This window comes from Elephas maximus, chromosome 9 (genome assembly GCF_024166365.1).
Source record: "Elephas maximus indicus isolate mEleMax1 chromosome 9, mEleMax1 primary haplotype, whole genome shotgun sequence".
In the NCBI taxonomy this organism is placed as follows: Eukaryota; Metazoa; Chordata; class Mammalia; order Proboscidea; family Elephantidae; genus Elephas; species Elephas maximus.
Window position 1 is genome coordinate 64,034,938 of NC_064827.1, and position 27,972 is coordinate 64,062,909.

At 39.2% G+C, this 27,972-nt stretch overlaps 1 long non-coding RNA gene across 1 annotated transcript in view; it reads left to right on the top strand.

Annotated features, from left to right (window-relative positions):
* LOC126082569 (uncharacterized) overlaps positions 1 to 27,972 on the top strand; it is a 120,889-nt gene that overhangs the window by 67,118 nt on the left and 25,799 nt on the right. The window contains exon 3 of the long non-coding RNA XR_007518579.1: positions 22,145 to 22,208. This is a non-coding gene — a long non-coding RNA (uncharacterized LOC126082569). The remainder of the gene's footprint in view (positions 1 to 22,144; positions 22,209 to 27,972) is intronic.

Genomic DNA, 27,972 nt, shown 5'->3' on the forward strand with positions numbered 1-27,972 from the left:
GCGAGTCTGTAATGAGTTCAGATATGTCTGACTCCAGAGCCCGAGAGCTTAACTACTATGGAATTTTGTATATTAAAGGAATTTGAGGGGCAAAATATATGCACATTTAAAAAATTTCCAGTAGGTATATCCAAACTACCTGTCCAAAAACCCTACAAGGCCTTTCAATCTGTAATTTTGCTATATATGTGGGCAAAATAACAATTCCATCTTTTGATAAGAATTGTGTATCTCTCCCAAGGAACATGTATTTCTTTACTTTGGCACCCAGAACTCTTCCATTTTGACCCTATAGTAGCCATCTGGCATAATGTTTAAGAGCTACAGCTGCTAACCAAAAGGCTAGCGGTTTGAATCCACCAGGCTGTCTTTGGATACTCGATGGGGCAGTTCTACTCTGTCCTATAGGGTCACTGTGAGTTGGAATTGACTTGATGGCAATGGGTTTAGTTTGGTTTTCTAGTAAACATTGATACTGTTTACCAAATATTTCCAGCTTTTTCATTTCTGGGTGTATAGTAGGATTGTACTTCCTCCAACTTTGAGGTTAAGTGTGGTGATATTACTTTCTTTGGCTAAAGAAATATAAACATAAATGAGGTGTATCAGACTCTTGGGGATCTGCCATGGACATGTAGTGTGAGCCAGAAAGAAACTCTGGTTGTGATAAGCCATTAAAATTTTGATTTTGTTAGTGCAGTGTAACCTAACTTATCCTGACTGATACAACCGAATATACACTTCCAATTTGCTCTTCTGTGGCTTTTTAGCATAGAACTTTTATTCCATTCAGGTTCCTTAAGGACACATTGTATTTTCCTTTCTCTGACCTTTTTCCCTGTCACCCTTCTTTCTGTCTTTTTAAATCTTACTTATTTGCTAAAGACATAATGAAGTTATACCTCCTCCAGGAAACCTTCCTAGACCATTGTAATCTACAAATGTGAGTTATAGTGGCTTTGAGATAAGACAGATCTAAATAGAAATCTATTCTCTGCTACTAATCAGTTGTTGGACTTTGTATAGGCAACTTGACTGTGTGTGTTTGAAGGCTGTTATATTTGTTAAGAAATGTTAGTTACGGTAATGAATAAACCCCCAAATCTTGGTGGTTTATTGCAGCAGAATTTTATTTCTCTCTCACCTAAAGTCCTGTAGGGAAGCAGTCTGCTCCATGTAGTGAATCAGGAGATCAGACTGAGAGTCTCTGTCATCTTCAGCATGTGGCCTCCAGGGTTCTCCTGGGTATGACAAAGAGAAGACCGTGAAAGATCATAGAGAAAGTTTTCATTGGCCAGGTCTGGAAGTTGCACATGTAACTTCTATTGGTCAGGACTCACACCCATAACCATACCTAACTGCAAGAGAGCTTGGGAAATGTAGTACACATGTATGAACAGGAAGAAGAGAAAATAAGTTTGTTCAACAGCTTGACAGTCTTTGCTATGTTAGATTTCTTTTCCCACTAAATGTGGCAATAATTTCTGTCTCATAGGCTTGGTGTGAGGATGAGATGAGATACTATATGGAGAGCATGAGTGCAGTACCTGGCATATTGTAGGTGCTCAAAAATTTAGTTTCCCCATATTTTTAATTTATGCCCTTAATCTGGCTCTCATTCAGAAAACTGTCTTGCCTTCCGTCATCACTGATTTTTCCATCATGTCAGGCATGATGACTGACACATAGTAGATGTCCGTTACAAATCGGTAGTTGACTGTTTGCATTTGCTAAGAAAAGCAGAAAAATTTGAGGCCTTCAGGCTCCGAAAGTCCAGAAATGACAGATGTCAGATAGCATGGGTTGAACTAGACTCAACTCTGAGCAGACAGAAGTGGTTTAATACCTGTGGTGACAACATCACATGTTACTTCCTTTGCATGAGTGCTTGAAGAAGTGAGGGGAGTGGACATCAGCTGTGACACTAAGACCACAGAAGCCGAGGAATCACGGGTGTGCGAGGTGAGGCTTGGGAGTAGGTGGGGGCAATTCTAACATTAAGAGGAAATGCTGACTTTTGACTGGTGCTACCTCCCTACATACAGGGACCATTTTAACCATGGGTGAAGGGCTGGGAAGTTGTAAAGAAAGTTCAGGCCCGAGCCCTGCCTGGTGGGGAATTTGAGATGGACAGAAATGACTATGGGTGTTTATCTCTTGGATTTTTCTTCATTTCCCTAAATAGGAAGTGCAAGCTTCCAGGGGGATATTAATGACGATCAGCCCCAGGCTGGTTTTGGGAATTGGGCTTTTGGGGTTTATCTTGGTCCTAAGGGACCCCCGTAGTCAAAAGGGGTTCTCTACTAGCTCCGTTTCTTCCTGGCTTTGTGGCCCTTCACCACATAGACTGTCAGCATCTGCGTTTATGAGACGGGGAGAGTGCTATCTGTATTACAGGGTTTTTGTGAGCGGCACAGATAATGGGTAGGAAAGCACCTAGAACAGTGTCTTGGTGTAGTAGGTTTTCAATAAAAATTTTTTAAAGGTATAAAGCCATAATATTTTTGCGTACCTACCATGTACTAGGCACTGGGCATACTGAGATGAATTATTTGTGTGATCTCATTAATATCCTGGCTTCAAGTGCCATCTGTGTGCTTATGACTGCCATGTGTATTATTTCCTCCTAGCTCGCTCTCCTGAATTTCAGTCCCATGTATTCAAATGTTTATTGAACATCTCTGCCTGGCTTTTCACCTCAAATTCAACAGGTACAATATTAAATGATTCTCAGCTTCAAATTCTTTATCTGGGAATGAGGAAAATAATACTTATTCTGAAGGACCGGTGGAAGAACTAAGAAACTCTCAATTTGCTGGTACCTAAACATCTTCCAGATGAAGAAATTGAAGTTGACAGTCATTTAAATTGACCTGCCAAAGATTGTCTAGAACTATGAAAGTAGATAATTATTTTACAGTGTGAAAGCAACATAGACTTGAGAAAGGTACAGAAATGGTAAAAGGAAGGTGGGATTCCTCCAGTATTGGAGGGAAGTTGGTTTAAAGAAACCCTCCTGCAGGAGTTAACATCTGAGATGGATTTTGAATGACGAAAAGGAATTTCCCACCCCAGGGAGTGCTGGGGTAAGGAACCCCAGAAAGAGGGAGGGGGATATGCAAAGTCTTGATGATAAGAAAAAAAAATGTTTACGGAATAATAATACAATTTAGGCTGCTGGAATTTTTGATAACTATTGCCAAATTTTCCTCCTGAAAGGCATGTTCCAATTTATACTTCCTCTAGCAGTACATGGCAGTGCTGTTTTCTCTGAACCTTGCTTTTATTGCCAAATTTTCCTCCTGAAAGGCATGTTCCAATTTATACTTCCTCTAGCAGTACATGGCAGTGCTGTTTTCTCTGAACCTTGCCTGCCTTAGACGTTCACTTAAAAAAAAAATTGCCATTTAGATTTTTGGAAAATACCATCTTAGTGTTTTACTTTGCATTCTTTGATTGCCAGTGAAGTTTAAATAATTTATTATCTGTTTATTGGCTAATTTGCTTTCTTCTTTTGTATATTTGTCCTTTGTCCATTTTCCACAGGGGTGTTTGTGTTTCTTCTTCTTCTTTTTGATTGTACTTTAGATGAAGATTTATAGAACAAGCTAGTTTCTCATTAAACAGTTAGTACACATATTGTTCTATGACATTGGTTAACAACCCCACAACATATCAACACTCTCCCTTCTCCAACTTGGGTTCCCTATTACCAGCTTTCCTGTCCCCTCCTGCCTTCTAGTCCTTGCCCCTGGGCTGGTGTGCCCCTTCAGTCTCATTTTGTTTTATGGGCCTGTCTAATCTTTGGATGAAGTGTGAACTTCAGGAGTGATTTCATTACTGATTTAAAAGGGTGTCCGGGAGCCACACTTTCAGGGTTTCTCCAGTCTCTGTCAGGCCAGTAAGTCTGGTCTTTTTTTGTGAGTTAGAATTTTGTTCTGCATTTTTCTCCAGCTCTGTCCAGGATGCTCTATTGTGATCGCTGTCAGAGCAGTCAGTGATGGTAGCTGGGCACCATCTAGTTATACTGGACTCAGTCTGGTAGAGGCTGTAGTAGCTGTGGTCCATTAGTCCTTTGTATCTTTAGTTTTCTTCATTCTCCTTTGTTCCAGATGGGGTGAGACCAGTGGAGTATCTTAGATGGCTTCTCACAGGCTTTGAAGACTCCAGATGCTACTCACCAAAGTAGAACGTAGAACATTTTCTTTATAAAGTATGTTATGTCATTTGAACTAGATGTTCCCCAAGACCATGGTCCCCACAGCCCTCGGTCCAGCAATTCAGTCACTCAGGGTGTTTGGATGTGTCTATGGAGCATCCATGACCTTGCCTTGTACAAGTTGTGCTGGCTTCCCCAGTATTGGGTACTATCTTACCCTTCACCAAAGTTACCACTTATCTATTGTCTATTTAGTGTTTTTCCATTTCCACCCTTTCTCTCCCTCGTAACCATCGAAGATTGTTTCTTTTTGTGTGTAAACCTTTTCATAAATTTTATAGTAGTTGTCTCATACAATATTTGTTCTTTTGTGATTTATTTCACTCAGGATGTGTGTTTCTTCTTGATTTGTAAGAATTCTTTCAATAGTAATTTTATGAATAATTTTCCTAGTTTTCGGTTGATTTTTTCATTCTAGTTTTTGATTTATAGAAAGTTAAAATGTTCATTTAGTCAAAATGGTTTTTACTTTATGGTTTCTACCATTGGTGTTCTTAGAAAGGTCTCCACCTGATTATGTAAATATTTATCCAGATTTTCTTCTAGCATTCCTATAGTTTCATTTTTAATTCCCACCTAATTTCATATTTTTCAGTTTTGGTGTGCTTGTAAGTTGGAAGCTAAGCTTATCAGAGTTATTAGAAAGATCAGAATGAAGGCCTTGGGTTTTAATGTATTTTTGGTACCAAGTTTGTGAGCTTGAGTGCACACAATTGTAAGTTGCCTGAGGTTTCTCTTTCCCCTTTCTTACCTCAAATCCTCCTCTCAGTGACTTCTTAAAAAAAAAAGTTTATTTTATTTTTGTTGTTGTTTTCGAAAATACTCACAGCAGGCCATACACCAATTTAATAGTTTCTACATGTACAGGTCAGTGACATTGTTACATTCTTCCAGTTGTGTAGCCATTCTTACCTTCCTTTTCTGAGTTGTTTCTCCACCACTAACATAAACTCACTGCCCCTCTAAGGTTCCTACCTAATTTCTTGAGTTACTATTGTGAATTCGATCCCAAATAGGTAGATCTTAAAAGAGCATAATGCTCAAGGCAGGCATTCTTTACTAGTTAAGCTAAACTTTTTTTTTTTTTTTTTAATGGATTAGGCTTTTTATTTTTTTTCTAAATTTCATATATTTTGTTGTTGGGACACACAGCAAAACATACACAAATCCAACAGTTTCTACATGCACAACTTAGTGACATTGATTACATTCTTTGAGTTGTGCAATCATTCTCACCCTTCTTTTCTGAGCTGGTCCTCCTTCATTAACATAAACTCACTGCCCCCTAAGGTTCCTATCTAATCTTTTGAGTTTCTGTTGCCAATTTGATGCCATATGCCAAAACCAAACCTGTTGCCACCGAGTCAATTCTGATTCATAGCGACCCTATAGGACAGAGTAGAACTGCCCCATAGAATTTCCAAGGAACAGCTGGTGGATTTGAACTACTGACCTTTTGGCTATCAGCCAAGCTCTTAACCACTTTGCCAGCAGGGCCCCGATCCCATACAGATAATTCTTCAGAGTGTAGTGCTCAAGGCAGGCCCCCCCTTTTTTTTTTACTAGTTAAGCTAAACTGTTGTTTGGTTTTAAGATGGCTTCAGGGGATATTTTTGGTTTAAGGTTAAAAGATTATCTCAGAGCAATAGTTTCAGGGCCAGTGATTCTTAATAACCTCTGAATAAAGCCAAAAATCAGGAGGTCCAGAACCTGGCTCCACTGCTGTTTTGAACTTATCCACCATTTTAAATCTATGCAAATCTCCCTCCCTGGCAAACTCACCTTCTTCCCTAATATTGAACTCCTTTTCCCGTTCCTATAATTTTCATGGTGTTCCCACAACTGGAATGCCTATTCTTTTCCTCTCAACATACCCTTCAAAATCCCCAGGCCCCACCTCAACAGGTCTACACACATTTATTGAGCTCTGACTACAAGCCAGACCTATTTAGTCATGTGGCTTCAGGCTGCCCTCAAACAACAGGTGAAGTGGATGTGATGACACCTTATACTCATCTTACAGAGAACCCTGAACTTGGTATCTCCACCAATGAAGAAAGCCAGGGGAGGCTGAAATGGGGTGGAAGAGGCTCTTGGAATTTCTCTCACATCACTTAATCAGAGTGGCTTTGCTTTATCTGTTTTATATAGTAGAATTCCAACTTAGCTGGGGATAAAGTTACGCTGTGAAAACCCCTTTGGAAGGCATGGCTCCTGGAGAATACTCTCAACATTGGCAGTACACTCCTCTCCATTTACTGGGCATGTCATATGGGCAATACATAGCTATATCTTTAAATGATGAATCACCCTCAGCTCACACTCTTAGAGCCAGCATGAACTGAGGTTGTCTGAGGACCTCAGCAGCCTCACCCTGGTGGAAGGACCAGTAGAACCCTCACCTGATCTAACTTGTTGATGCTGTGTTTTCCGAAAGTATTTATGGTTGCTTGGTATCTTGGCCACTGACTGCCTTGTTTTCAAAGCGTCTTACATTTCATTTACATAAACAGCTCTGCTATTAAAATGCTTAAACCACAGCCCTGTATAGTCCATTGTCTTCTGTACTTCAGCAAATTGCTGGCATTGTGCAGTAATATGTCTTGGAGAGGATTTGAGGCCCACCGTTCAATTATTGCTTTGAAGTTCTAGGAGCAGGGACTTCGTCACTTTATGCCATAAATACAAACCTTGGTGACACACCAGTCCATGAAAAATGTGGATCCATAGGTTTAAATCAAGCTGTTTTGGCTAAAAAGAATGCTGTCAAGGTGTTTTTTTCCTCTTTTTATCCTAAATGTTCAGAGTTTAAGGCTATTAAATCAGCAAGGTCAAGAGAAAAAGTTTCTTAGTTGAATAAACCGAAAAGCCATTTTATTAAGTGTTGTGTGAACTGAGTAATTAAGATTCCCAATCCCTTGTTAAAATACCCAGTGAATTTTAGAAGGCGAATTCCCTTGTGATTCACAACGTATCAACAGAAATGATCCACGGGCTTGATGTCATTTTAAGAGGCCAGTGCATCCAGTTCATTCTTTCCATCAATATTTATTGAGTGCTTACCTCGTGCCAGGCAGTGTTCTATATACATTGGGCTATAACCACTAACAACATAAGCAGAGGCACTATTCTTAAGGAGCTTACATTTTAGTGGGGTGGGGGTAGGGGTGGGGAAGATAACCAGTTGTTGTTGTGTGCCGTTCAGTCGATTCTGACTCATAGTGACCCTGTAGGACAGAGTAGGGTTTCCAAGGAGTGGCTGGTGGATTTGAACTCCTGACCTTTTGATTAGGAGCTGAGTTCCTAACCACTGAGCCAGACGAATAAAACCCCCCCCAAATGTAAATAATGTGATTTCCAATAGTGATACATGCTAGGTATGGGCAATGGGAGCAATGGAAGAGTGAAGGAGACAGGGGGTGGGAACCAGGATTAGGTTTGGGGAGGGCCTCTCCAAGGAGGTGACTTTGGAGCTGAGACTAACTGATGGGAAAGAGAGATCCATATAAAATTCTGGATAGAACATTACAAGTAGAAGGAACAGCAAGTATAAAGTCCCTGAGAGTCCCTGGACGAGGGCAGTTGGAATAGCGGTCAAAGCAGGGTAAAACCTGCTGAACCAAACCCATAGATTCCGATTCATGGTGCCCCAGGGCACAGAGTAGAAATGCTCCACAGGGTCTTTTTTTGGTTGTAATCTTTATGGAAGCAGGTTGCTAGGCCTTTCTCCCACGGTGCTGGTAGGTGAGTTCAAACTTCCAACCTTTAGGTTAGGAGTTGAGCACAAACCATTTGTACCACCAGGGTGCCTTAAAAGTCAGGCAGAGGTCTCGTTGTGTAGGGCCACGGAGACCACAATCAGTATATCCCCACAACAGGGATTTGATTCTAATGGCAGTAGGGAGCTATAGGACATATCATTATCAGGAATTATTTATTTATTTTATTTTTTTAAATTAACTTTTATTAAGCTTCAAGTGAACATTTACAAATCCAATCAGTCTGTCACATGTAAGTTTACATCCATCTTACTCCCTTCTCCCACTTGCTCTCCCCCTATTGAGTCAGCCCTTTCAGTCTCTCGTTTCGTGCCAATTTTGCCATCTTCCCTCTCTCTCTATCTTCCCATCCCCCCTCCAGTCAAGAGTTGCCAACACACTCTCCCGTGTCCACCTGATTTAATTAGCTCATTCTTCATCAGCATCTCTCTCCCCCCCGCTGACCAGTCCCTTTCATGTCTGATGAGTTGTCTTCGGGGATGGTTCCTGTCCTGTGCCAACAGAAGGTCTGGGGAGCATTGCCGCCGGGATTCCTCTAGTCGCAGTCAGACCATTAAGTATGGTCTTTTTATGAGATTTTGGGGTCTGCATCCCACTGATCTCCTGCTCCCTCAGGGGTTCTCTGTTGTGCTCCCTGACAGGGCAGTCATCGATTGTGGCCGGGCACCGACTAGTTCTTCTGGTCTCAGGATGATGTAGGTCTCTGGTTCATGTGGCCCTTTCTGTCTCTTGGGTTCTTAGTTGTCGTGTGACCTTGGTGTTCTTCATTTTCCTTTGCTCCAGGTGGATTGAGACCAATTGATGCATCTTAGATGGCCGCTTGTTAGCATTTAGGACCCCAGACGCCACATTTCAAAGTGGGATGCAGAATGTTTTCATAATAGAATTATTTTGCCAATTGACTTAGAAGTCCCCTCAAACCATGTTCCCCAGACCCCCGCCCCTGCTCCGCTGACCTTTGAAGCATTCATTTTATCCCGGAAACCTCTTTGCTTTTAGTCCAGTCCAATTAGGCTGACCTTCCTTGTATTGAGTGTTGTCTTTCCCCTCACCCAAAGCAGTTCTTATCTACTGATTGATCAATAAAAAACCCTCTCCCTCCCTCCCTCCCTCCCTCCCCGCTTCGTAACCACAAAAGTATGTGTTCTTCTCAGTTTTTTCTATTTCTCAAGATCTTATAATAGTGGTCTTATACAATATTTGTCCTTTTGCCTCTGACTCATTTCGCTCAGCATAATGCCTTCCAGATTCCTCCATGTTATGAAATGTTTCAGAGATTCGTCACTGTTCTTTATCGATGCGTAGTATTCCATTGTATGAATATACCACAATTTATTTACCCATTCATCCGTTGACGGACACCTTGGTTGCTTCCAACTTTTTGCTATTGTAAACAGAGCTGCAATAAACATGGGTGTGCATATATCTGTTTGTGTGAAGGCTCTTGTATCTCTAGGGTATATTCCGAGGAGTAGGATTTCTGGGTTGTATGGTAGTTCTATTTCTAACTGTTTAAGATAACGCCAGATGGATTTCCAAAGTGGTTGTACCATTTTACATTCCCACCAGCAGTGTATGAGAGTTCCAATCTCTCTGCAGCCTTTCCAACATTTATTATTTTGTGTTTTTTGGATTAATGCCAGTCTAGTTGGTGTGAGATGGAATCTCATCGTAGTTTTAATTTGCATTTCTCTAATGACTAATGATCGAGAGCATTTTCTCATGTATCTGTTGGCTGCCTGAATATCTTCTTTAGTGAAATGTGTGTTCATATCCTTTGCCCACTTCTTGATTGGGTTGTTTGTCTTTTTGTGGTTGAGTTTTGACAGAATCATGTAGATTTTAGAGATCAGGCGCTGGTCGGAGATGTCATAGCTGAAAATTCTTTCCCAGTCTGTAGGTGGTCTTTTTACTCTTTTGGTGAAGTCTTTAGATGAGCATAGGTGTTTGATTTTTAGGAGCTCCCAGTTATCTGGTTTCTCTTCATCATTTTTGGTAATGTTTTGTATTCTGTTTATGCCTTGTATTGGGGCTCCTAAGGTTGTCCCTATTTTTTCTTCCATGATCTTTATCGTTTTAGTCTTTATGTTTAGGTCTTTGATCCACTTGGAGTTAGTTTTTGTGCTTGGTGTGAGGTATGGGTCCTGTTTCATTTTTTTGCAAATGGATATCCAGTTATGCCAGCACCATTTGTTAAAAAGACTATCTTTTCCCCAATTAACTGACACTGGGCCTTTGTCAAATATCAGCTGCTCATACATGGATGGATTTATATCTGGGTTCTCAATTCTGTTCCATTGGTCTATGTGCCTGTTGTTGTACCAGTACCAGGCTGTTTTGACTACTGTAGCTATATAATAGGTTCTGAAATCAGGTAGAGTGAGGCCTCCCACTTTCTTCTTCTTTTTCAGTGATGCTTTGCTTATCTGGGGGTTCTTTCCCTTCCATATGAAATTGGTGATTTGTTTCTCTACCCCCTTAAAATATGACATTGGAATTTGGATCGGGAGTGCGTTATATGTATAGATGGCTTTTGGTAGAATAGACATTTTTACTATGTTAAGTCTTCCTATCCATGAGCAGGGTATGTTTTTCCACTTAAGTATGTCCTTTTGAATTTCTTGTAGTAGAGCTTTGTAGTTTTCTTTGTATAGGTCTTTTACATCCTTGGTAAGATTTATTCCTAAGTATTTTATCTTCTTGGGGGCTACTGTGAATGGTATTGATTTGGTTATTTCCTCTTCGGTGTTCTTTTTGTTGATGTAGAGGAATCCAAGTGATTTTTGTAGTTTATCTTATAACCTGAGACTCTGCCAAACTCTTCTATTAGTTTCAGTAGTTTTCTGGAGGATTCCTTAGGGTTTTCTGTGTATAGGATCATGTCATCTGCGTATAGTGATAGCTTTACTTCCTCCTTGCCAATCCGGATACCCTTTATCTCTTTGTCTAGCCTAATTGCCCTGGCTAGGACTTCAAGTACGATGTTGAATAAGAGCAGTGATAAAGGGCATCCTTGTCTGGTTCCGGTTCTCAGGGGAAATGCTTTCAGGTTCTCTCCATTTAGAGTGATATTGGCTGTTGGCTTTGCATAGATGCCCTTTATTATGTTGAGGAATTTTCCTTCAATTCCTATTTTGGTAAGAGTTTTTATCATAAATGGGTGTCGAACTTTGTCAAATGCCTTTTCTGCATCTATTGATAAGATCATGAGGTTTTTATCTTTTGTTTTATTTATGTGATGGATTACATTAATGGTTTTTCTGATATTAAACCAGCCTTGCATACCTGGTATAAATCCCACTTGATCAGGGTGAATTATTTTTTTGATGTGTTGTTGGATTCTATTGGCTAGAATTTTGTTGAGGATTTTTGCATCTAGGTTCATGAGGGATATAGGTCTATAATTTTCTTTTTTTGTAATGTCTTTACCTGGTTTTGGTATCAGGGAGATGGTAGCTTTATAGAATGAGTTGGGTAGTATTCCGTCTTTTTCTATGCTTTGAAATACCTTCAGTAGTAGTGGTGTTAAGTCTTCTCTGAAGGTTTGGTAGAACTCTGCAGTGAAGCCGTCCGGGCCAGGGCTTTTTTTTGTTGGAAGTTTTTTGATTACCCTTTCAATCTCTTTTTTTGTTATGGGTCTATTTAGTTGTTCTACTTCTGAATGTGTTAGTTTAGGTAGGTAGTGTTTTTCCAGGAATTTATCCATTTCTTCTAGGTTTTCAAATTTGTTAGAGTACAATTTTTTGTAGTAATCTGTAATGATTCTTTTAATTTCATTTGGCTCTATTGTGATGTGGTCCTTCTTGTTTCCTATTCGGGTTATTTGTTTCCTTTCCTGTATTTCTTTAGTCAGTCTAGCCAATGGTTTATCAATTTTGTTAATTTTTTCAAAGAACCAGCTTTTGGCTTTGTTAATTCTTTCAATTGTTTTTCTGTTCTCTTTTTAATTCATTTAGTTCAGCTCTAATTTTTATTATTTGTTTTCTTCTGGTGCCTGATGGGTTCTTTTGTTGCTCACTTTCTATTTGTTCAAGTTGTAGGGACAGTTCTCTGATTTTGGCTCTTTCTTCTTTTTGTATGTGTGCATTTATCGATATAAATTGGCCTCTGAGCACTGCTTTTGCTGTGTCCCAGAGGTTTTGATAGGAAGTATTTTCATTGTCGTTGCTTTCTATGAATTTCCTTATTCCCTCCTTGATGTCTTCTATAACCCAGTCTTTTTTCAGGAGGGTATTGTTCATTTTCCAAGTATTTGATTTCTTTTCCCTAGTTTTTCTGTTATTGATTTCTAGTTTCATTGCCTTGTGGTCTGAGAAGATGCTTTGTAATATTTCGATGTTTTGGACTCTGCAAAGATTTGTTTTATGACCTAATATGTGGTCTATTCTAGAGAATGTTCCATATGCGCTAGAAAAAAAAGTATATTTTGCACCAGTTGGGTGGAGAGTTCTGTAGAAGTCAATGAGGTCAAGTTGGTTGATTGTTGTAAGTAGGTCTTCCCTGTCTCTATTGAGCTTCTTACTGGATGTCCTGTCCTTCTCCGAAAGTGGTGTGTTGAAGTCTCCTACTATAAATGTGGAGGTGTCTATCTCACTTTTCAATTCTGTTAAAATTTGATTTATGTATCTTGCAGCCCTGTCATTGGGTGCATAAATATTTAATATGGTTATGTCTTCCTGATCAATTGTCTGTTTTATCATTATATAGTGTCCTTCTTTATCCTTTGTGGTGGATTTAAGTCTAAAGTCTATTTTGTCAGAAATTAATCTTGCTACTCCTCTTCTTTTTTGCTTATTGTTTGCTTGATATATTTTTTTCCATCCTTTGAGTTTTAGTTTGTTTGTGTCTCTAAGTCTAATGTGTGTCTCTTGTAGGCAGCATATAGATGGATCGTGTTTCTTTATCCAGTCCGTGACTCTCTGTCTCTTTATTGGTGCATTTATTCCATTTACATTCAGCGTAATTATAGATAAATAAGTTTTTAGTGCTGTCATTTTGATGCCTTTTTATGTGTGTTGTTGGCCATTTCATTTTTCCACATACTTTTTTGTGCTGAGACGTTTTTCTTAGTAGATTGTGAGATCCTCATTTTCATAATGTTTAACTTTATGTTAGTTGAGTCGTTACGTTTTTCTTGGCTTTTTTCTTGAGTTATGGAGTTGATATTCCTTTTTGTGGTTACCTTATTATTTACCCCTATTTTTCTAAGTAAAAACCTAACTTGTATCGTTCTATATCGCCTTGTATCACTCTCCATATGGCAGTTCAATGCCTCCTATATTTAGTCCTTCTTTTTGATTATTGTGATCTTTTACCTATTGACTTCCATGATTCCCTGTTATGTGTATTATTTTATTTATTTATTTAGAATTAATCTTAATTTGTTTGTTTTTGTGCTTTCCCTATTTGAGTTGATATCAGGACGTTCTGTTTTGCGACCTTGTATTGTGCTGGTACCTGATATTATTGGTCATCTGACCAAACAATCTCCTTTAGCATTTCTTGTAGCCTTGGTTTGGTTTTTACAAATTCTCTAAACTTGTGTTTATCTGTAAATATCTTAATTTCTCCTTCATATTTCAGAGAGAGTTTTGCTGGATATATGATCCTTGGTTGGCAGTTTTTCTCCTTCAGTGTTCTGTATACGTCGTCCCATTCCCTTCTTGCCTGCATGGTTTCTGCTGAGTAGTCTGAACTTATTCTTATTGATTCTCCCTTGAAGGAAACCTTTCTTTTCTCCCTGGCTGCTTTTAAAATTTTCTGTTTATCTTTGGTTTTGGCAAGTTTGATGATAATATGTCTTGGTGTTTTTCTTTTTGGATCAATCTTAAATGGGGTTCGATGAGCATCTTGGATAGATATCCTTTCATCTTTCATGGTGTCAGGGAAGTTTTGTGTGAGGAGATCTTTAACTATTTTCTCTGTGTTTTCTGTCCCCCCTCCCTCTTCTGGGACTCCAATCACTCGCAAGTTATCCTTCTTGATATAGTCCCACATGATTCTTAGGGTTTCTTCATTTTTTTTAAATTCTTTTATCTGATTTTTTTTCAGCTATGTTGGTGTTGATTCCCTTGTCCTCCAGATGTCCCAGTCTACATTCTAATTGCTCGAGTCTGCTCTTCTGACTTCCTCTTGCGATGTCTAATTCTGTAATTTTATTGTTAATCTTTTGGATTTCTACATGCTGTCTCTCTATGGATTCGTGCAACTTATTAATTTTTCTACTATGTTCTTGAATAATCTTTTTGAGTTCTTCAACAGTTTTATCAGTGTGTTCCTTGGCTTTTTCTGCAGTTAGCCTAATTTCATTTGTGATGTCTTGAAGCATTCTGTAAATTAGTTTTTTATATTCTGTATCTGATAATTCCAGGATTGTATCTTCATTTGGGAAAGATTTTGATTCTTTTGTTTGGGGGGTTGGAGAAGCTGTCATGGTCTGCTTCTTTGTGTGGTTTGATATGGACTGCTGTCTCCGAGCCATTACTGGGAAACTAGTTTTTCCAGAAAATCTGCTGACTGGCACGCTGGCTCCTGGCTCTGAAAACAATTGCTGTCTCCCCGTATTTGTTCGTTCTCCGTCTCTAAATCTGTGTTTGTTGTTCAGAGTTCGTAGATTGTTGTGTATGTGATCGATTCACTTGTTTTTCCGAGTCTTTGTTGCAAGAGGGATCTGCGGTAGCGTCCACCTAGTCAGCCATCTTGGCCCCACCGCATCAGGAATTATTTTGATTATTTCTTAATCACCTATATTCCTGTCCAAGGATGTAACCTCCACAAGGTGTGGGATTTTGCCTTTCATGTGCACTGCTAATATCCCCTGTGCATAGAGTAATGCTGGGCTCAATAAATTTTTTTTTTGGATGTTTTATTGTGGTTGGGTGAAAGTTTACAGAACAAATTAGTTTCCCACTCAACAATTTACACACATTTTGTTTCGTGACATTAGTTACAATGCCCTCCACGTGCCAGCACTCTATCTACTTCCTCCTTGGGTTCCCCGTTTCTATTTGCCCATCTTTCCTGCCCCTCCCTGCCTTTTGAACTTTGTTTTTGGGCAAATTCCGTCCTTTTGGTCTTTCAAGGTTGGTCATTCTGAGGAGCACATTCCTCACGCGTGTTATTGTTCACTTTATAAGCCTGTCTATTGTTTGGTTGAAAGGTGATCTCTGAGAGTAGGTTCAACTCCAGGTTTGAAGCGTGTTTAAAATCCATCGTCTTGGGCTCAATAAACATTTATTGAATGAATGAATCTAATCTAATTGTTTTCAAAACTATTTTTTTCCCCCAGGAGTATAACCATTTTCTGTATCAAATATTAGACAGCACGTCAAAATATAAAGTAAGTCAAAGTGAGGTGTACTGATTGCGCAGAGGCAGGGTGCCCAGATCCAGTTAGTTCAGTGTCCTTCATGCCCCATAGAGGCCAATAAGATGCGCTGCGGCCACCCAGGGCTCCATGGGACCCAGTTTGAGAACCACTGTACAGATAGGAAGAAGAAGATTCAAACCATAAATCCATGATATAGAGAAAATTGGAGCTCAAGATTCCTTATTCCTGGGCCAGGGTTTTCTATAATGAGTCTCACTTCCTGGCAGTGCTAGTCACTCCACTCATTCATCTAAAAAAAAAAAAAATTTACTCCTTAAATATTTATTGAATACATTTTAGGTATTAGGCATTGGCTTGGTCATCTAGTGCTGCTATAACAGAAATACCACAAGTGCATGGCTTCAGCAAAGAGAAATTTATTCTCTCACAGTCTTGTAGGCTACAAGTCCAAATTCAGGGCGTCAGCTCCAGGGGAAGGCTCTCTCTCTCTGTCGGCTCTGGAGGAAGGTCACCATCTTCAATCTTCCCTTTGTCTGGGATCATCTCAGTGCAGGAACCTCAGGTCAAAGGACATGCCCTGCTCCCGGCACTGCTTTCTTGGTGGTGTGAGGTCCCCATGTCTCTCTGCTTGCTTCTCTCTTTTATGTCTCAAAAGAGATTGGCTTAAGACACTATCTAATCTTGTAGATCTCATCACTATAACTGCCACTAATCCATCTCGTTACATCATAGTGATAGGATTTACAACACATAGGGAAATCACATCAGATGACAAAATGGTAGACAGTCATACAATACTGGCCAAGTCGACAGATATTTTGGGGGGACACAATTCTAGCCAGGACAGGCGTCAAAAAGAGATTTAATTATTTAAGTATTAACCCAAAGGGATATCTTTAGACCAGTTCCCCTTAGGTGTCTCTGAGTCTCTAGCCCTAAGCTCCTCATGCTTTTCAGGGCAAACACATTGGAACATAATTGGCAGAAGGCCAGCCATGTACCCATAGCTCTCCATTTCCTGTTTCTGTGATTAAGATGCACATTCCATGAATATGCACTGGGCTCCTGTCATGTGACAGACACTGGGCATACAGTCCCTGCCCTTACAGAGCTCACAGACCAGTGGAAGAGGCCAGTACACATAGAAATGGCAGAGTCGGTAAGTGTTACAGGTGAGCTAAGTCCTGCTCGGGAGCGAAGAGGGAGAGGCTAGCCTAGCTGGGGCGTATGAAGTCAGAGAAGACTTCCTGAAAGAGGGGGCATTTTATCTGAGTCCTAAACAATGAATAGGAGTGAGCCAAAGGAGGTTGAGGGAGAAGATGGAGCTGAAGGTGGGGAAGGGCATTCTAGGCCTTTGAAGCAGCTTGTGCGATGGCATCCAGTTGCCCAAGAGCTATTGACTGGGTTTCAAATGGCTCAGAGTGGCTGGGTTCTAGAACACAGTGGGCAATGTGGAAAGGAGGGCTGTACACTTCTGTTGTAATTCCTGGTTTTATTATATCAGAATCGATATGGTTAAGGACAAATATTCTTAGATCTGATCTCCAAATTAGTTTTACTCCTCTACTTGATTGGCATCACCCAGTCAAAAAGCAACAAGATTGTCAAGGTGGGTCTTTCTGCTCCTTTTCCAAATGTACAGGACAGTGAAGTCACAGACAGGGCAATCGGTCCATTGTAAAGAAGAGTGAAGAGATTCTCTGTATGTGTGTGTTGCGTGTGTGTGTGTGAGGGGTTGGATGTGTGTGCAAGTATGTGCATAGTTGTGTGTGTGTTGCACACATTGTGTATGAATGAGGGGTGAATGTGTGTGTTTGCATGTGAATGTGGTGAGTGAATGTTTGTGTGTGTGTTTTGTGTTTGTAGTTGGAGCTGGACTGGAGGAGGGTGGCAGCCAACCCAAAGAAGCAACAATTAATGCCTTTTCTGAGGTTCCACTTTGTTCTAGGAGCTGAGGGGTTAATACTGATTTTGCAAAACTGGCATCTTTGGCTGGAGAAGCGCTCCATAGCTTATCTCACTCTTGCCAGGATTCTTGTCTCACCCTTGTAGTGAAATTTAAATTAACTTGCTTCGATGGTCTTCAGTCCACATGGCAGACTACACAAGATAGAAATGTGCTCACATTAGCAGAAAGGAAAAAAATGTATGCAGGCTTGCCCACAAAAGCTGATTCAAACCATTTGTGAGCTGATACCCTGCCAAGAGAACTTTGACTTTCCTTCTTGAATGTTTTGCATAAATGGCCAGGAAGGCATGAAAGCTTTAGATAGCGCTCAGCCTGTGGAAATAGAAGTCTGGGATACAGATAATAATAATAGATAACATTCACAGAGAATTAAGAGTGTGATAAGCAGTTTATACATGGGGTCTCTTTTAATGCTCACGATAATCCAACAAGGAGGCATAATTACCGTAGTCCTCATTTTGCTAATGAAGATACTGAGGCTCCGAGTGGTTTCCCATGGCCACCCAGCTGGTAGAACCTAGAGATCTTTCGTCACTTGCCCACAGTTACTCAGCAGCTGAGGGATAGAGTGGAGAGTGGAACCCTAGTAGTATGACTCCAGTCCTTGTGTATGCAACCACTGTGACCATGACCTCCCACGCTTACCCATTATCAAACTTTTCTACGGTTTATAATCACAGTGGGGCTTTGTTTGGAAAGATGCTTGCTTCTTAACTTTTTAATGAACTAGAGTGAACACTTTTTTTTAGAGAAAACCCCTCAAGGATCCACATTTTCAAAAGAATTTGCTGTTGGAATGGCCTATGCAGTTAAGCACTTGGAATGGTTCTAAAATGCTTTTGATGCTGAGTCCATGGACTGGCTGGAGATCACCATCAGGCATATTTGGAGACACGCTGCTTGGCTCATGTGCTGCGCAATTGTCCAGAGGTCACGTGATGGAGGGTTTTGGGGGAGTAACTCTGAACACATATCGAGTCTTCTTGCCAGGATTAGAGATAGGCTTTCCCTTGTTTCTGTGTTAGAATTGAAAGATTCTGACATTCTCAAAAAATCTAAGTTGTAGGAGTTCCAACTTCCAGCTGGAGAGAGAGAACAGATGGTCTTCACTGGTTAGGTTGTTCAGCGACTCCCAAAGTTGGCTGGTGCTCATTGTACCTGGGACTTATGGGGAGGCTGAGCTCTTGGATTCCTAATCACAGGACTGCTTGTTCTTGAGTTTCTCTTCTGTTTCACCTTGTGATTTACTGAACACCCACTATGTGCCAGTGTTGAGATAGGAACAAAGAAGAATATGGCATATTCCCTGCCCTCATGGAAGGTGATGTATATAAAAAAAAAAAAAATTTTTTTTTTTTTTTTTTTAAAGACACCAAAAATTTGACCAGAAGATATGAGTCAGAATCGACTCAGTGGCAATGGGTTTTTTTTTTTTTTTTTTTGGTATGGTTACATAAAATGATAGGGTGGTGCTTGTAAAAGCTCGGAGCCGGCTTCTAACCTGGTGGTGACTGGAGAGTGGGAGGACATATCAGGAAACTTTGTAAATGACATTTCATCTGAGACCTGAATTAAAAGGTGATATTGGCCCGGTGAAGAAATGTGTGTGTGTGCTGAATATTCAAAGTAGAGGGGACAGCATGTGAAAAATCACAACTAACTAACTCAGGTGGACCGTAAAACAGTTTGCAAAGGGGGAGTGGTGGGAGGTGAGACACTGGTATACATGTACGAGGTAACACAGGGCCATGCATGGGAGGAGATGGAATTTATCCTAAGGGCAACAGAGGGTGACACTGGGATATTTCCATTTCAGAACAATTGCTAACTACTGGGTGGGGACTCATTGGAGGGGCCAGACTGCAGGCTGAGAGTCTGCTTCGGAGTCCATTGCAGTGGTAGAAGCTCATTAGCATAGAGGAAATGAGATTGCAGATAAAACAGATGGAATAGAGATGATCCGGAAGGATTCCATCCATGTCATGAAGGAATTTTCAGACTACAGTGTGAACCTCTTGATAGTAAGGCCAAGATCTTTTTTTTTAAATCTAAGTGTAATCTACGTACAGTGAAACACACAGATCTTAAGCGTACTGTTTGATGAATTTTGACAAATATAGACATCTCTGAAATCCATATCTCTATCAAGATATAGAACATTTCCATCATTCCAAAAAGTTCCCTAGTATCCCTTCTCAGTCAAGGCCTGGCTTTTCCCTGCCCAAAGGAAACCTATTGTTCTGATTTCTATCATAGCAGATTAGTTTGACCTATTCTACAACTTTATATGGGTGGAATCATACAGCATGTACTTTTTCATGTCTTGTTTTTTTTCACTCAACATAATGTGTTTTAAAAATTTTTATATGCAGTAGGTAAAAGTTTACAGAGCAAATTAGTTTCCCATTTGATAGTTTGTGCGTAAAGTGTTCTATGACATTGGTTTTGTTCTCCACGATGTGTCCGTGCTCTCCCCATTTCTGTCTTAGGCTCCCCATTTCCTTTAGCCTTTGATTTTCTACCCCTTCCTGCCTTCTCATCTTTGCTTTTGGGTGAGTGTTGCCCTTTTGATCTTGTATAATTGATTATTCTACGGAGCATGCTTCTCTCAAGTGTTGTTTATTTTATGGGCCTGTCTATGGTTTGGCTGAAAGGTGGTCTCCAGGAATGGCTTCAGTTCCAGTTCAGAAGGGTGTCTTAGGCCCATGGTCTTGGGAATTCCTCCAGTCTCTGTCAGACCAGTAAGTCTGGTCTTTTTTGAAAATTTGATTTTTTGTTCTACATTTTTTCTCTTGCTCTATTTCGGACCCTCTGTTGTGATTCCGTTCAGAGTGATAGGTAGTGGTAACTGGGCTCCATCTAGTTCTTGTGGTCTGGGGGGTCATGTAGGCTGTGGTTCATGTGGTCCATTAGTTCTTTGGACTAATTGCTCCCTTAAGTCTTTGGTTTTCTTCACTCTCCTTTGCTCCGGATGAAAAGAGAACAATTGTTGTGTCTTAGATGGCTGCTTGCAAGCTTTTAAGATCTCCAGACACTACTTGCCAAAGTAGGATGCAGAACTTTATCTTTATGAACTACGTTGTGCCAATCGATGTAGACGTTTCCCGAGTCTATGACCCTTCGCCTTTGAGCCTAGGAACTTCATCCCATGAGGCGTTTGGTTATGTCTAAAAAGTTGTCCTGTCTGTGGCCCTCGTGTGCTCTATTGTCTATATTAGTATGTAACCAGCACTTACAGTTATGTATGGAGAAATATCCACCACCAAGCTTGTACCTGTAGGTGGATGTGTGCCCTTACACCCTCCCACATCTCTTGGCATGCCTATCTACCTATGTATCCATTCATAAATTAGTGTTTATTAATACTGTTGTTGCAGGTCAACATAATGTTTTTGAAATTCATTTTGTGGTTGAGTGCTGAGTAGTATTCCACCATATGAATACTGCCATTTGTTTATTATTTGTCTTGTTGATGGACATTTGGGTTGTTTCTAGTTTTTGGTTATTATGAGTAAGTCTTCTCTAGACATTCTTTTTGGGGATACATGTTTTCATTTTTCTTGAGTAATTACCTAGGAGTAGAATGACTGGATCAAAGGGCAGGCATATGTTTATCTATAAGAAGCTGCCAACTGTTCTCCAAAGTGGTTGTACCTTTTTACACTCCCACCAGCAATGTGCAACCATTGCAATTGCTCCATGTCCTGGACTACATTTGGTGTTGTTAATGTTTTTAATATTAGCCATTCTAGTGGGCATGCTGTGATATCTCACTGTAGTTTTTATTTTTATTATTCTGATGACTAATGGGCTTAAGGACTTTCTCATGGGCTTACTGGCCATTAATATATTTTCCTTTGTGACATATGTTATTGGCCATAGTAAGATATATTGACTAATTTATCTTCCTTTGTGACGTACGTTCAATTCTTTTGCTTATTTTTTATTGGTTTGTCTGACATTTTTGTTGAGTTATAAGAGTTGTTTATGTATTCTGAAGTCCAACTTATTATTTTTTTCTTTTATGATTAGTGTTTCCTATGTCCTGTCTAAAAGATCTTTGCCATTCCCAAGTTTGGCACAATGTGCGCCTTTATTTTTGTCTTTTATGTATAGGTCTATAATCCACTTTAAATTATTTTTCTGTGTGTGGTGTGGGGTATTATTTTCCATATACATATCCAGTTGTTCCTGCACATTTTGTAGGAAAGACTTTCCTTTTTCCTTTGAATTATTTGGCCCTTTCTAAGAAAATCAATCGAAGATATAAATGTGGGAGTATTTTTAGGTTCTCTATTCTATTCCATTGATCTCCTTATCTATCCTTGTGTCAACACCATACCATCTTGATTACCATAGCTTTACTATAACTCTTGAAATCAGGTAAACACTCCAACTATGTTCTTTCACAATGTTGTGTTGGATATTCTAAATCCTTTATAATTTCTTAGGTATTTTAAAATCAGCAATAAATTTCTGTTAAAAAAAGCCTACTAGGATTTTGGTAGGGAATGCATTGGATTTATCGATCAATTACATGAAGAACTGACATCTTAACAACACTGAGCTTTGTAATTCAAGAAGTGATATATTTCTCTCTTTTTTGTGTGTTGGTTTTAAGTTCTCTAAGCATTATTTGGTAATTTTCAGTGTAGAGCAGAAGTTGGAAAACTTTTTTGGTAAATAGCCAAATAGTAAATATTTTAGACTCTGTGGGTCAAGAGAGAAAATCAAGGATATTATTTAGGATATTAGCTAATAAGAAAGAAAAAAATTTCCACAAATATTTTTATTGACAAAATTCAAAATATTAATTGAGTACTTTTTTTTTTTTTTTGGTAATTCAGGTAGATGAATGAGAAGGCTGAAATTCTCTATTTGGAGGCACATTTTGCTTAACCGAAGTTCTAAGTTAGTATTTCCTGTTATACTCAATTGCAGATGTTTACCTGTGAACCCTGATCTGTAATGAGATTTTATGTATTTTATTTATTTATTGTTGTTGTTGGTTTTTCTTTTTTTTATTAACTTTTATTGAGCTTCAAGTGAACGTTTACAAATCAAGTCAGACTGTCACATATAAGTTTATACACACCTTACTCCGTACTCCCACTAGCTCTCCCCCTAATGAGTCAGCCCTTTCAGTCTCTCCTTTCGTGACAATTTTGCCAGCTTCCCACTCTCTCTATCCTCCCATTCCCCCTCCAGACAGGAGATGCCAACACAGTCTCAAGTGTCCACCTGATATAATTAGCTCACTCTTCATCAGCATCTCTCTCCTTCCTACCCACTGTCCAGTCCCTTTCATGTCTGATGAGTTGTCTTCGGGAATGGTTCCTGTCCTGTGCCAACAGAAGGTTTGGGGACCGTCACCGCTGGGATTCCTCTAGTCTCAGTCAGACCATGATGTATGGTCTTTTTATGAGAATTTGGGGTCTGCATCCCACTGATCTCCTGCTCCCTCAGGGGTTCTCTGTTGTGCTCCCTGTCAGGGCAGTCATCGATTGTGGCCGGACACCAACTAGTTCTTCTGGTCTCAGGATGATGTAGGTCTCTGGTTCATGTGGCCTTTTCTGTCTCTTGGGCTCTTAGTTATCGTGTGACCTTGGTGTTCTTCATTCTCCTTTGATCCAGGTGGGTTGAGACCAATTGATGCATCTTAGTTGGCCGCTTGTTAGCATTTAAGACCCCAGACGCCACATTTCAAAGTGGGATGTAGAATGTTTTCATAATAGAATTATTTTGCCAGTTGACTTAGAAGTCCCCTTAAACCATGGTTGCCAACCCCCCGCCATTGCTCCGCTGACCTTTGAAGCATTCAGTTTATACTGGAAACTGCTTTTGGTCCAGTCTAGTTGAGCTGACCTTCCATGTATTGAGTATTGTCCTTCCCTTCACTAAAGCAGTTCTAATTAATCAGTAAAAAACCCTCTCCCACCCTCCCTCCCTCCCCCGCTTGTAACCACAAAAGTATGTGTTCTTCTCAGTTTATACTATTTCTCAAGATCTTATAATAGTGGTCTTATACAATATTTGTCCTTTTGCCTCTAATTTCGCTCAGCATAATGCCTTCCAGGTTCCTCCATGTTATGAAATGTTTCACAGATTCGTCACTGTTCTTTATCGATGCGTAGTATTCCTTTGTGTGAATATACCACAATTTATTTAACCATTCATCCATTGATGGACTCCTTGGTTGCTTCCAGCTTTTTGCTATTGTAAACAGAGCTGCAATAAACATGGGTGTGCATATATCTGTTTGTGTGAAGGCTCTTATTTCTCTAGGGTATATTCCAAGGAGTGGGATTTCTGGGTTGTATGGTAGTTCTATTTCTAACTGTTTAAGATAACGCCAGATGGATTTCCAAAGTGGTTGTACCATTTTACATTCCCACCAGCAGTGTGTAAGAGTTCCAATCTCTCTGTAGCCTCTCCAACATTTATTATTTTGTGTTTTTTGGATTAATGCCAGCCTTGTTGGAGTGAGATGGAATCTCATCGTAGTTTTAATTTGCATTTCTCTAATGACTAATGATCGAGAGCATTTTCTCATGCATCTGTTAGCTGCCTGAATATCTTCTTTAGTGAAGTGTGTGTTCATATCCTTTGCCCACTTCTTGATTGGGTTGTTTGTCTTTTTGTGGTTGAGTTTTGACAGAATCATATAGATTTTAGAGATCAGGCGCTGGTCGGAGATGTCATAGCTGAAAATTCTTTCCCAGTCTGTAGGTGGTCTTTTTACTCTTTTGGTGAAGTCTTTAGATGAGCATAGGTGTTTGATTTTTAGGAGCTCCCAGTTATCTGGTTTCTCTTCATCATTTTTGGTAATGTTTTGTATTCTGTTTATGCCTTGTATTGGGGCTCCTAAGGTTGTCCCTATTTTTTCTTCCATGATCTTTATCGTTTTAGTCTTTATGTTTAGGTCTTTGATCCACTTGGAGTTAGTTTTTGTGCTTGGTGTGAGGTATGGGTCCTGTTTCATTTTTTTGCAAATGGATATCCAGTTATGCCAGCACCATTTGTTAAAAAGACTATCTTTTCCCCAATTAACTGACACTGGGCCTTTGTCAAATATCAGCTGCTCATACATGGATGGATTTATATCTGGGTTCTCAATTCTGTTCCACTGGTCTATGTGCCTGTTGTTGTACCAGTACCAGGCTGTTTTGACTACTGTGGCTGTATAATAGGTTCTGAAATCAGGTAGAGTGAGGCCTCCCACTTTCTTCTTCTTTTTCAGTAATGCTTTGCTTATCCGGGGGTTCTTTCCCTTCCATATGAAGTTGGTGATTTGTTTCTCTATCACCTTAAAAAATGACATTGGAATTTGGATCGGAAGTGCATTGTATGTATAGATGGCTTTTGGTAGAATAGACATTTTTACTATGTTAAGTCTTCCTGTCCATGAGCAAGGTATGTTTTTCCACTTAAGTATGTCCTTTTGAATTTCTTGTAGTAGAGCTTTGTAGTTTTCTTTGTATAGGTCTTTTACATCCTTGGTAAGATTTATTCCTAAGTATTTTATCTTCTTGGGGGCTACTGTGAATGGTATTGATTTGGTTATTTCCTCTTCGATGTTCTTTTTGTTGATGTAGAGGAATCCAAGTGATTTTTGTAGTTTATCTTATAACCTGAGACTCTGCCAAACTCTTCTATTAGTTTCAGTAGTTTTCTGGAGGATTCCTTAGGGTTTTCTGTATATAAGATCATGTCATCTGCAAATAGAGATAATTTTACTTCCTCCTTGCCAATCCGGCTGCCCTTTATTTCTTTGTCTAGCCTAATTGCCCTGGCTAGGACTTCTAGCACGATGTTGAATAAGAGTGGTGATAAAGGGCATCCTTGTCTGGTTCCCGTTCTCAAGGGAAATGCTTTCAGGTTCTCTCCATTTAGAGTGATGTTGGCTGTTGGCTTTGCATAGATGCCCTTTATTATGTTGAGGAATTTTCCTTCAATTCCTATTTTGGTGAGAGTTTTTATCATAAATGGGTGTTGGACTTTGTCAAATGCCTTTTCTGCATCAATTGATAAGATCATGTGGTTTTTGTCTTTTGTTTTATTTATGTGGTGGATTACATTAATGGTTTTTCTGATATTAAACCAGCCTTGCATAAAAAAAAAAAATTGCATACCTGGTATAAATCCCACTTGATCGTGTTGAATTATTTTTTTGATATGTTGTTGAATTCTATGGGCTAGAATTTTGTTGAGGATTTTTGCTTTTATGTTCATGAGGGATATAGGTCTATAATTTTCTTTTTTTTTATTGTCTTTACCTGGTTTTGGTATCAGGGAGATGGTGGCTTCATAGAATGAGTTGGGTAGTATTCCGTCATTTTCTATGCTTTGAGATACCTTTAGTAGTAGTGGTGTTAACTCTTCTCTGAAAGTTTGGTAGAACTCTACAGTGAAGCCGTCCGGGCCAGGGCTTTTTTTTTTTGGGAGTTTTTTGGTTACCGTTTCAATCTCTTTTTTTGTTATGGGTCTATTTAGTTGTTCTACTTCTGAATGTGTTAGTTTAGGTAGGTAGTGTTTTTCCAGGAATTCATCCATTTCTTCTCGGTTTGCAAATTTGTTAGAGTACAATTTTTTGTAATAATCTGATATGATTCTTTTAATTTCAGTTGGGTCTGTTGTGATGTGGCCGTTCTCGTTTCTTATTCGGGTTATTTGTTTCCTTTCCTGTATTTCTTTAGTCAGTCTAGCCAATGGTTTATCAATTTTGTTAATTTTTTCAAAGAACCAGCTTTTGGCTTTGTTAATTCTTTCAATTGTTTTTCTGTTCTCTTTTTAATTCATTTAGTTCAGCTCTAATTTTTATTATTTGTTTTCTTCTGGTGCCTGATGGATTCTTTTGTTGCTCACTTTCTATTTGTTCAAGTTGTCGGAACAGTTCTCTGATTTTGGCTCTTTCTTCTTTTTGTATGTGTGCATTTATCGATATAAATTGGCCTCTGAGCACTGCTTTTGCTGTGTCCCAGAGGTTTTGATAGGAAGTATTTTCATTCTCGTTGCATTGTATGAATTTCCTTACTCCTTCCTTAATGTCTTCTATAACCCAGTCTTTTTTCAGAGGGTGTTGTTCAGTTTCCAAGTATTTGATTTCTTTTCCCTAGTTTTTCTGTTATTGATTTCTAGTTTCATTGCCTTGTGGTCTGAGAAGACGCTTTGTAATATTTCGATGTTTTGGATTCTGCAAAGATTTGTTTTATGACCTAATATGTGGTCTATTCTAGAGAGTGTTCCATGTGCACTAGAAAAAAAAGTATATTTTGCAGCAGTTGGGTGGAGGGTTCTGTATAAGTCAATGAGGTCAAGTTGGTTGATTGTTGTAAGTAGGTCTTCCGTGTCTCTATTGAGCTTCTTACTGGATGTTCTGTCCTTCTCCGAAAGTGGTGTGTTGAAGTCTCCTACTATAGTTGTGGAGGTGTCTATCTCACTTTTCAGTTCTATTAAAATTTGATTTATGTATCTTGCAGCCCTGTCATTGGGTGCATAAATATTTAATATGGTTATATCTTCCTGATCAATTGTCCCTTTTAGCATTATGTAGTGTCCTTCTTTATCCTTTGTGGTGGATTTGAGTTTAAAGTCTATTTTGTCAGAAACTAATATTGCTACTCCTCTTTTTTTTTTGCTTACTGTTTGCTTGATATATTTTTTTCCATCCTTTGAGTTTTATTTGTTTGTGCCTCTAAGTCTAAGGTGTGTCTCTTGTAGGCAGCATATAGACGGATTATGTTTCTTTATCCAGTCCAAGACTCTTTGTCTCTTTATTGGTGCATTTAGTCCATTTACATTCAGCATAATTATAGATAAGTGTTTAATGTTGTCATTTCGATGCCTTTTTATGTGTGTTGTTGACAATTTCATTTTTCCACTTACTTTTTTGTGCTGAGACGTTTTTCTTTGTAAATTGTGAGATCCTCATTTTCATAGTATTTGACTTTATGTTTTTGAGTCTTAACGTTTTTCTTGGCTTTTATATTGAGTTATGGAGTTGTTATACCTCTTTGTGGTTACCTTAATATTTACCCCTATTTTTCTGAGTAAAAACCTAACTTGTATTGTCCTATATCGCCTTGTATCCCTCTCCATATGGCAGTTCTATGCCTCCTGTATTTAGTCCCTCTTTTTGATTATTGTGATCTTTTACATAGTGACTTCAATGATACCCTGTTTTGAGCATTTTTTTTTAATTAATCTTAATTTGTTTTTGTGATTTCCCTATTTGAGTTGATATCAGGATGTTCTGTTCTGTGACCTTGTGTTGTGCTGGTATCTGATATTATTGGTTTTCTGACCAATTTCCTTTAGTATTTCTTGTAGCTTTGGTTTGGTTTTTGCAAATTCTCTAAGCTTGTGTTTGTCTGTAAATATCTTAATTTCTCCTTCATATTTCAGAGAGAGTTTTGCTGGATATATGATCCTTGGCTGGCAGTTTTTCTCCTTCAGTGCTCTGTATATGTCAGCCCATTGCCTTCTTGCCTGCATGGTTTCTGCTGAGTCGTCTGAACTTATTGATTCTCCCTTGAAGGAGACCTTTCTTTTATCCCTGGCTACTTTTAAAATTTTCTGTTTATCTTTGGTTTTGGCAAGTTTGATGATAATATGTCTTGGTGTTTTTCTTTTTGGATCAATCTTAAATGGGGTTCGATGAGCATCTTGGATAGAT